The following is a 12,283-nucleotide window of genomic DNA, read 5'->3' on the forward strand; positions in this document are numbered from 1 at the left end:
GTAGGGATGGCAATTGAATTATTCCTACATAATAGCACAGGCACACAGTGTAGTAGAATGTTAACAAACAAAAATAGGATACATTAAACTCAGTTGTGATTGAATAGTTATACATATTGTTATATCTTAATTCTTGCATGTGCTATTATGTAGCGATGATGCAAATGCCATCCCTACTACCTGATGATGACAAAACCTTGTCGAAACGTTGTACATTTGCTGTTATGTTAAACTTATATTAAAGTTTTTCTTCATTATCATTCAAGCCGTCTCCAGCCATTATTAGTCTCAAAGTGGGTTCCTCGTCATCGAATATTGAGGAGATATTTAAGATACCATTTCGATGAACAATCCGAGCCACTATTACATATGGAGTGCTGCCGCCTGCCTGATAACATTGTTCTTATTTGGAATTATGGTTAATTTTAAAAATATTTATCTTACTAGCCTTCTCAAACACCATGCAAAATAATTAGCGTCATGCACTATATAATATACAACATGGATGGCCAATTTCTTTATGCTCGTAGGCCAGTTTTTTTACCTAGACTGTAGCCTGGGGGCCGAAACTGTACGATCGGGTAAAGTATGTTCAGAATATTGCCTCAATTTAAATTTTATTTACTACTATGTACTTTAAACCCCCAGTTATTTATATGGTTTTTAATAAATAGCTGAGTTAACATCTGAAGAAAGTTCTCAGAACCGTCACGGGATGGGTTTGCCTGGTCATGGTTTAGTTTTCTGTTTGCCGGTTTTACCCAAAATAAAATATGATTACAAAACACAGGGGTCGAATGAAATACCTTCGCGGACCGCCAGTGGACCATCTTTGGATCTACTATATGTTAAAAATAGTATTTTCATATAAAATTTTGATATAGAATGGTATGTTGAACTTACTTTTTACACTTCATTCTATTAATCTGGTTCACACCATAACGGTCGTTTCTCCTGGAAACTGATGATTTATATATAGTGCCTACATCACTACTATTCCAGTCGGCCTGAAGGCTCCGTGGTATTGTGCGAAAGGCCTCGTCGGTACCAGATATGGCAGATGTAGTGTGTTTGACATATCATAACATATTCTCCTTTTATTTTCACCAAATAATTCTTAGAATTACATCGAGCAGCTGAAACAAACATGTACCAATAACATCATCTAGTGGCTCAGTTACTGAGGCGGTAGTGTCTTCATTTACACTGATTTGTCTAGTGCTTATCTTAGGACACATAGATCCAGTGTGTTAGAATTACTTATGCCATGGTTTATTTGGATTGTTCGATGATATTCGTGCATCACAGACCTTTCATACTTAACGTTACTCTTGAACAAAAGACTTGAATTCCGTGTATGACAGAAAGGTATAATTGTTGCGGTTGTTGTTGAACAGTCGCCATTCTTGTTCTATCTTTTGGCAAATTCTTGAATCTTGGTTTCGGCCAAAACAAACAATGAGGAATAAACTTTGAGGGTTTAATGATCAAAATCACTTCACCACATGTCTTTACCTTTCTTTGTTTAAAACTACATGATTCCGAATTTCGGAAAAAATGTTTTTTTAATAAGAAAATATAGTAGAATAATATTTACACAGTAAAAATTCCTTATATTGGCTGAATTTCGAAACTTCAGTCTCTTTGCAAAAATTTAAATTTTATTTAAAACAAAATTGGTATTAGTGCTTTATCTTTCGAATACCAAAAGGATTAACTTTACAGACTATTTCCTGATTTATTAACACTACGAAAGTGGGTATTTATTACATGCAAACAGTTATTAATATATTACAAACTTTCGGAATATGTATAGTCTCTTCTAAAAAAGCCCCTCAGCGTCATGACTGCAAACGTACAACGCTAAAAACCTGGTTTAGATACTCATGGTGGGCACAGCACAAATAGTTCATTACGTAGCTTTGTGCTTAACTTCAAAAAACCAAACTTCTGAAAATAGACCTCCATAAGTATCGATAATGGGCACTTATAAAACGTAAAATAAAAAATATTATACCTCTAGCGGTCTAACTACTGGCAAAAAGTCTTAAGCATAGTAATTTCAGATTTATTACAACTCATTGAATCTTCACAGATATATACTGCTTAGAATTAATAAACATCTCCATCAAAATTCGTCAAATCTTATTAAAAAGAGGGCATGCCCTGGTGGTTAGGGTACTTGATTTGCTCTATCTGCGGGGTCGCGAGTTCGAATCCCGTCATCGTACGTGCTCGCCTTTATAGCAGTGAGGGTGTTTATAATGTGACGGTCAATCCAACTATCTGTTCGTAAAGAGTAGCCCAAGAGTTGGCGGTGGGTGGTGTAGACTAGTTGCCTTATCTCTAGTCTATCACTTCAAAAAGAGAAACAGCTAGCGAATAGTTTTGCGCGAAATTCAACAATAACAAAATTATTTAAAAGTATGAAAAAGCAGTTGAATTTACCTGAAAATTGACCGGTGTGTGAAATACAAAGAGATATTTGTAAATCTCGTTACTATGGATATTTTAAACATGTCACAAACGAAGAAAGCACAGTGTGCCTCGAATGGCTATTTAAAATTCCTTTCATGCAAAGACTTTGTTTTTTAAGAACGAAGTTACACAATGAGTTATCTTTTCTCACCACTAGTATCGAAATCCGAATTTAGCAGTGTGAGCCTTCAGACTTACTGCTGAACCATTGGGGGCTCACGCAAATCTAATAAGTTAATTTTACTTTCATCAACATGTCACCAGATGGCAGAAAAAGCACGATATGTAAAAATGTGTTGTTTATTGTTAAGCACCAGGCTACGCAATGGATTTTCTTGTGCTCTGCCTACAGCGGATATTGAGACCTGATTTTTAGTGTTATAAGCCCTTAGACTTAACCGCTGAGCTACTGGGGAGCGTAGAAACGTATTCACTACTGTGTTTATCTTCTGAATGAATTTTTGAAAAATACTATTATTTTTGTTTATTAAATTTTTATATTGACGTACAAACTAAAGCAGTCGTTTATTGAGGCCTTTTGAGAAAAATGTGTTGGAAAGATTAACATTACAGCATAAAATTTACACCACAGAGAAACACATCCCCTAAAAAAACCAGAAACTGTAAATATCCTTATTGATATCCTTATAAAAAATCAAAGTTCTCTACAATTTGTGCACATAACAATCGCCCCTGTTATGATAAGGCAAGAAATTATTTTATCATCTGATAAAACCATGTAATACACACATTTGATTCGGGTTTTCTGCCACATATTGGCATCGTATGATTTATTTAATACGCAAAAAATTATAATTCTAAAAATATCAAAATAACAGTAAATTTGTGCCTTACGTATATCGAACTCAAAGAAAATGTGTTTTATATCGCAAATTCTACTCCATTATAGTAAAGAAGTTGAGTATGGTATATCAAAACTATTTCGGACCATGTCTTAACAATAGTTCTACAGTATGGTTTTCTTGCAAAAGGTTCCGTCTTATGGAGCTGTTATGTAAAAAGCACACCATTACGCCTTGCACGCTATCCATAAGCCATCTAGTGTACGGGGAAGACGGTTTCCCAGCACCTATTTCAACAGTTCGGGTGCTCAAAAATCCATATGAGAGTTGACCAATATGTTTTTGTATGAAATAGCATGAATAACTGTTTCATTCTTTAGCTGCTTGGGGTATGCGACAGTTAAACAGATATGTCATGGAAGAAACTTATGCGTATATTGCTCTTTTTGACGGAGATACTTTTTTATTATGTTGCGTACTGTTGCCTGGGGGACATGGAGAGATTTTGTCACTGACCTTTGTGTCCATTAATTCTCACCTGTTACAGGACTATGCAATTTGTTTACTGTGGCTAGGATATGATTCGTTGCAGGTATCTTTCTGGGTGGCCCTGGTGCCCAAAGTTGGTCCATATTGTTTTGTTTTTAAATGCCATTAAGTATAAAGAATATTCCTGTCTTGAAAATTTTAAATCTATGATCTGAACACATCTTTGTGATTTGAGTCCAGGAATATTTTGCATTGAATGGGTCGTTATATACATTTCTCAAGAGCAATAAAATTTAGATGAAATCACACTATCTACGAACGCCAAACAATGCTAAAATGTATTTCTGATACATTTCATTCCACCACGACTTTATTCCAGCTCTGGTTGTCACGTGATTTGGTGATCTGCATTTTCAAAATAGTTTTAATGTATTTTACTGAACCATCTGTATACATTTTAAATAGAACAGAACTTTTTTATATAGAGTTCTAATTCAGAACCTGATGAACTCGATCTAAGTCATGCTTATGAGTTAATTTAGTCCATGGTATTATCCTCTCTATTATCAGTCAGTCAGTCAAGGACGTTGTTGTTTCATTGGATATTTGTATTGTACGCAACATCACCCTGAGTGTGAGATTATCTTACAACTGGTCCATGGAACAGAAGAACATCCGTATTTTTATAAACTAGTATGATTAGTCACGTACAGAGGGAATGTAGAGAACGAAAGGTTCATTTTCATCTCTGCACGAGTCATGTCTCGAGACATTGTTGTCTTGTCTTTCTTTGAAGCAACATTGCTTAACCAAATACATAATTCAAACAATTCTAGTTTGCTTTAAAACCATTGTTTTATTTCCATTAAATTCACGATATAATTTTCTTTAACTCATAACGAGATTTATTTCTTTAACATATGTCTTTGTAATATCTGCCACATCATGGCTTCCAATGTAATGAACCAGGTTTGACCTCGCGGTTAGCTCGCTGCACTCTGAATCCGAGGATTCATGGTTCGTGTATTTTTGCTTCAGAGTCACACTCTGCATTTTGAGGCCACGGGTGTATTAAAGTAGTGATAGTCAAATCCCAACATTTGATTAGTATAGCCAAAGAGATGGCGTTAGCTGCTGTTGACAAGCATCTTTCCCTCTAACTTAACACTTCTAAATTATAATTCATTAGCACAGATAAGCTTTGTGTAGCTTTCTGTGAATTATCGAAACCGACAAACAAAACAATAATTGTAGCTATTGTTTGATTCTGTAGTTAGGCAACTGCCCATCCAAGAGTGTTTTTTTTTACTTTTTGCTCTGTCTGTATATGATTAAACAAAATATTTAATGCTAACAAAACAACTCTAAGTGAAATCGTATTACATCGAAATACTTAAAAGTTAAGGCATTAATGAATTTAATGTAAATCTATTGCTACATTCCAAAAAAAAAAACAACAAAAAATAGCTAAATGTTAAGTATAAGATCAGATAAAAAAATATTAAATATTCTTAAAGTTCATTAGTAACAGGATATGCAATTCATCTATTTTAAACAATTGTTTTGATGTGTACGCGTTTTAGAAGCTGGCGAAGCATGGTTACAATTATATTTGTCATAAGATATTAGTGTTAGGCCTATTACATTTTTAAACACTACGTTCTTTATTTAGTCCCTTAGGGATTTTTGTTATATCCATTGTCGATGACGCATTTCGCTCAATCCAGAACTCTTCAGGCCGGCTGGGATAGAACAAACACAATATATATATATACAGTAATTATTTTTGCCATATATTTTCGAATTATTTTGTGAGTGTTATACGATTTATAAGTTAAACAGTTGCAGTTTTTTGGGAGTAAAATACCTGAATATAGGGTATATTTTATGCTGTTTGAGTGAATATATTATCATCACGTTTTTCTATAAGCTGAGTAAACATCTCACGAGTTTGTTCGTTTTTCCTTACGTAGAATTTATATTTAGCTTAATACATCTATAAAATTAGGTATTGTTTCTGGTTGTTAATACAATTTTTAAGTTTTTTTACATAGACCTACCTATATCTCGTCTTTCATATTTCTCTCATTGGCCAGAGTTTACAAGTATTTTACCCATAAAAATGAATGCGATTCAAACACAAAGCTGGATGGTAACGAATTGATAGTTTTAAAATTTTAATCCAGATTGAAACCATTCTGTGATTGAAAATATCTCAATAAATTCACAGTCTGTAATTGCGGAGTATTTTCCATTAAGAATAAGTGAGATCAAAATTTAGGGAATATAAAAAGTTCATTTTATGTTGTAAACAAATTGTAACGAGCTGTTAAATAGTTTGTTTGTTTCAGAATTTTTGAACAAAGCTATACAAGAGGTAACTATGACTAGATTATACAAAAGGCAGTTAGTCAACAGTACTCACCGCCAATTCTTTGGCTGCTCTTGTCTGACCTAAAAGTGTAGTTTAACTGTTACTCTTGCAGCGCACCTACAGCCCCAAAGTGCTAACTACAAACTTCGAATTCACAATCCAGTTGCATTAACCACTAAGCCACATCTAGCCCAGCGTTGCTAAATCATTCTTCTTAGTAACAGCAATTTTGTGAATAAAATTTGTGCTTTTTGTTGTATAATAGTGTAGTGACGTTGTATGTTTACTGGCAGGTTCTTTTAAGTTATCTGGTGAAAATGTCTAGTCCACATAACGATAATAATTTATCTTGTTTCCTCCTTTAACGATTATACAAACGTGAACACTTGTACATTTCCGTAAGTTGCTGTAGGCCTGCATTACAAATGACGTTAACTAACGTAAAAAAAACAACTTACTTGTACTAAGTAACCTCGATGGTTTACACACTGACTGGTTCACTCTTTATCTTGAAAGCACTCTTCACTCTCTTATTAACTTAACGATGTTTCACTGAACGTCGTGTTTATAATCTACGTTCGAATATGCTAAAACTTACGTCATATCTTCAGAACTTTCTAATATGTGTTCTATTTTTAAACTTTGATCTCATCGTTATCATTAACCCCGGAGGTCCCTTTAGTTAACATTTAAAGTATAGCTTATAACAATAGACTTTATTCTTCTTGTCAGTTTATACGTTTTATGGAAATCTCCGACTTACAGTGGAGTTGTTCAGATAAACCGAATCATTGAATCACATTAATCAAACCTTTTCCCTAAAATATGAAACACACAAATATGTATATTTATATATTATTGATTGATTATTGTTGATTGCTTTTTTTCAGCAAAGCCACGTTGGGCTATCTGCTGTGTCCACCGCATGTTAGTATTATACTAGAAGAAGATTGCCTGTACTTTGGGGATAAAAAGTATTGTACGACATTTTTATTTTTTGACCCATTAAATGCAAAATATATACTCACAATTACGGTATAAATTTAGACTTTTATACAGCTGAATAATTTCACGCCCTTGTAAGGTTGCACAAGCCTATTCTGTAAAACCACCATTATGTAAACACTCTCTTATTATATAATAAGGTTGTAAAATATGCTTTCGGTAATGAGTCAATCTATACCATCTAACAAAAAAGTAGAGCTTTATGAGCCAGATTTTAGTTTAGGCTTAAATTCTTTCTTCCTGAATATTTGTAGTTGTTTCTTTAAACTAAAAGATTTCATACCTTCCAATAAATGTACATTATAAAATTTAAATTAGGCTGTCATCTATAGAATAATATATCACGTAGTTAGATTAATTCGCTGGGTTATGTAAATATTGCAAATTCAGGCCTGCGATGGTTTCATTGTCTTGAAAGTTTTACATGTTCTGCAGTAATTCCTGTACGCTAAATCCGAAAAAGATATCCATTTTTATCCATCATGTACAAATTTTTCACAAAACGTCATAACGCAATACTTAAAAGAAAGACCACAACACGTAGTTTTGAGACTAAAGGACGTAGATTTCACACACACACACACAAATCAGGATGAATGATGAAGCATATTCGTTTGACATCAATGTTCTCCCCTTTTCTTCAGTTTGTATTTTTGTTAACAAACGTAATAATAGAAAATGTTGATTGTGGTAAACAAAATAATAATTTGATCTAAGTAAGAGTTTTTTCTTCTCGATTTGTAAAAAAAAAAAACCTCACGTTATAGGAAAAAAGATGAATATTATTTTCGAAATTGGCGTTGCTGAATTGTGGAAAATCCAGTTATTAAAACCAAACCAACTTTTATGAAGTTTAAATTCACAGGCCTGTGTTATTATTAGAAACGACGGTGAAAATTTGCGATATTTTAATGGAATATAATCCAAAAAATTGTGCTAATGTATAAATACTTGAATGAGCTTGAAGTGTTGTTTACAGTAAAAGTTCTAAACTTTCCCACATGATAAGACAGAGGAAGAACCTAAAGATCAAGTTGCGCGAGATCCTTCCAGCTTTTGCAAATCTAAATATTTATTACAAATTGAAAAAAGTAGTTCCGTGTTTTATTTGAAATCTCCAAAACATAAACTTCAAATTACTGAGGTGTTGTGAAACAAAACTGTTGTTTGTCTGTATGTATGTGTTTATTTTTTTATTATTCTTTACCGAGATAATCTCGCTGCTTTGCTTATGTCTCTACTATGATGATCAAGTTCTTGTTGTTGTTTTTTAAATTGAGATTATTTTATAAGTTGTAGAGCTGCTGGAAATTGTAGTATTAGTCTATAAATAAGTTCGTCATGACTGTCAAATTTCTTTGTTGGAAAGTTGGGAACAAAAAATAAAAATGAAAAGCTAAGTCAATAGGAGTTCAGTTCCGTAACCTCGCACCAGACATCGCTACTATGTAAGGTCTATTTATATTATTCTGTTCTTAATGCAGTAAAGTAATTGATTGATCACCTAAAAATTAATATTCTAGTTGACACCTAGACGGTTATTTCGTTCCTTACTGATGTTAGCTTCTCATTCTGACTCTACATTTATTTTTGTAAGAACCCAATACAACGTCGAATATTTCGTTAACGTGGGCTGTTGTGTCTGTCCTTTAGTTAGGTTTTCAGGGTGTTGACTGATTATCACCAAAACAGATTTTAAAGCCGAAGTTTTTTTATGTTAATAGTTGTTTAGAAGTTTCTCCCAAACCGCTACATAGGGGTTAGTTGCAAATAGCCGTCGCTAGCTTTGAACTGCTAGACTAGATAGAAGGCACAGCTAGTCAAAATAACCCACCGTCTAATCTTGGGCTACTCTCATTTGAACGAATAGTGAGCTTTGACTGTCAGTCTTATAGCACACCAAAGTGCGGAGTGAGTTTTTGTGGCAACAAGACGGTAAGTATTTTGAATAGATTTTCAAGAAAAATTTTGAAACTCACGTTTATATTGCAAACATTGTAATATTGATCCTAATGTCACGTGTTTTCTAACACTTACAGAACGTGGTTAGGAAACTTTTTTAATGACTTTCGTGAATTCGTTTAGAAGAATTTCACTAAATTTGCGTGCAAATCTGCGTTTGTTTATTAAGAGTTACGAAACTTTACATTACTCAAAAACCTGATTCTAGTAATGCAGAACTTGTTTGAAAGTCAGTAAAAATTATGCATTATGAACAGAAAAATTTGGCTTACGAAACATAGACGTCAATAAAATAAGAAGAAGAAAAAAATCAGAAAAACACAGAGCCTGGATGAATATTCAGGTTTTCGTATCAGTTGTAAAATGGAAATGATAAAATACTGGAAACTAATTATTAATAACTACCAACTTAAATTGGAACTAGAAAATACCAGTAATTGATACAGCTAATTTAATATGCCGGTAAACTTGGAGTGGGCAACGCCATAAAACAGCGACTTATAATATTAGAATGTGTTATTTTTTTCAAGAGTGTAACGCTCTATACAGTGTTTGCCTACAAATACACGTCAACAAGCTGGGAAAGTATTTTATGTTTAATAACTAGTGCTCAGTATTAATATTGTTCCAAGCTTATCCGAGTCGAAATTACTTTTGAGAACAAATTACTGATAAATAAGACTTAACAGTATTGGAAAAAGAAATTTGGTCCTAACGACATCAGTTCTATGCATATACGTTCGTATATCGATGATGTGATATGTGATGAAAGGGATGTTCTTAAAAGTTTGCCAAGAAGTATAATTCCAGAATTTTTTTTTTTGTACAACAGTTACAAGCATTTAGAAATGTACGAGAAACGGGACAGTATACATTAGTGCCAATTAACACTATGTATCTAAGAAAAGGCATAATAGAATAATATATGAAACTGACCAGGAAACCACGTGTCTTTGATGAACAAAACAAAACGAAACTTCCGCTAAATAAGCTGGACAAAGAATTTAAACTGAACAACCATTCTGACTTCTGCTCTACAAGAACAGAATCTAGTCGCCAGTTGTACTGAGGACATCACCGCAGCTCGAAAGGGATAGAACATTGAAGTAATAAGAGAACATCTGGTTTTGGTATGCCACTGATTGGCTATGTGGAATTTGAAAATCGCCCACCGGAACCTCTTGATGGCGGGTCGTTCAGCTAATTAAAACGAATACCAGGGTGTAGTGTAAATTACTTCCTCTTGAGTCGTTCGCTGAGCAGGTATCATGTCAAGGTTCATAGAAGGTGAACTTGTATAAACTGGAAAGTTTTATTTTATAAGTCAAAATAATGTACATTTTTATTTGCTGAACTCGAAAAATTCCATTTATAATCACGATAACGTCTAAAACAAATTATATATATATATGTAGTTTGTTTTGTTCCTTACTTTACTGAATATTCATAGAGTTGTGGCTTGTTATAGCATTATAAGTCACCGAAGGGCTGAGTTGCGGCAATGAAAAACATTTGCTACTTCTGTGTATGCAGAACAACGTTTTCCCTCGTGTGATGTTATTATCTGACAACAAAATCTATCAGGCACAAGAAGTGTAATCAGTAGTTTTATAAGATGTTGTTTTGATTAATCAGAAAGGGCTATTTTGTGCTCTGCCCACCACAGGTATCTAAACCCGGTTTCTAGCGGTATAAGACCACTGTGCTTTTATAGATGTGTCTTGGGTTACACACACAGTCAAAGCGATGAACTATATAATAAGAAAAACCCGAATCTTTATTGGTGTTATTGTTTTGACATCAACTGCCGTCTGGGTTATGTTTCTGACTGTTTTAAGATATAGAATGAAGGTATTCGTGTACGAACTTCACCCAAGCTGTATTTTCGGGATAAAGTACAGTCAACTTTTCACATGAGTATGTTTGAAAATACGCACCAGTATATAGAGTGATAGAATTTATTTCAGTTTAATATAGTATACCCAACAATAGGCCCAACTGCATTTATCTCATTAGCATTTAATAATTTACGGCTTGGATTACAGTGTTATTGGTCTTAAAAAAAAACACTGGAACATAGTTAATTTTAATTCTTATAAATCAATTAGTGCGGGAAGAATTGTTATGAAACTTAATGATACTTGAAACTTAAAGGCCGATATAAATACGCATTCTGTTATATGTCTTTTTACACTAATATATCAAACACTAAGATATAGCTATATTTACCAAAATACTAAGACACTGCTTTCTTTACCCAAATACTATATCCTTTACTATACATTAGAACACTTCTTGTGTTATCACCTGGTTTGTATATTGCTAAAGATATCAACACACAATGACACTGCTTTTGTTACCAATCATTACGATTGTACTGTAATAATCGAAACACTAAGATACTGAATTCTTCCCATTCATTAGGGCATTAATATAGTTTCTAAAATACTAAAACTTAGTTGCAAACTCCCTGGGACACTGCTTTTATCCTTCCTCGCATATTTCCTTCCTCATAAACACATTGAGACATTATTTTCATTTTCATACATTGAAATACTGCTTCATAAAGTGTCCCTCTCAGTGTTGGGATATATATATATATGTATGTGTGTGTGTGAATGGAGAAAGAAGGGATTAAATAATTAACTTGTTTACCTTTCCTGATTATATCAGAACTTAAATGTTTGAATACATTAAGCCTAAGTAATCTTAAATCTCAAAATACATCCGAACACTTGGGAAATCTATTTAATTCGACTAAAAGCTATGTGATTTAAATACAGTTTTATTAACCATATATTTATTAACATACTCAGAATGTTTTACAGTTACGTGCTCATTAAATCTATTGAATGTAAGCTTAGTCACCAGCCAAATAGAAATAATTTTAGATTTTATTTGTAGATAGCTTTTATATGCGGAAACATCTGTTAGCTGAGTTTTTGCACAGATCTTAAAATATAACGTTGATAAACGAGAACATCGGCACATGTAGATATGTAGATCTTGAAAGTCGAGTTGTTCAAAACTTGAAAATAGCGTTGATAATTGGACCAATTGTTGGTTGAGATGTTGCAAAGGAAATATCTGCTGAAGCTATTCGCCAGACACTAATCATAGCACAACCGTCTGTAAAATGATCTATAGGAAATAGTACAACTTATAAAATGGT

The sequence above is a fragment of the Limulus polyphemus genome, unplaced genomic scaffold, assembly GCF_000517525.1.
Source record: "Limulus polyphemus unplaced genomic scaffold, Limulus_polyphemus-2.1.2 Scaffold679, whole genome shotgun sequence".
Classification (NCBI taxonomy): Eukaryota; Metazoa; Arthropoda; class Merostomata; order Xiphosura; family Limulidae; genus Limulus; species Limulus polyphemus.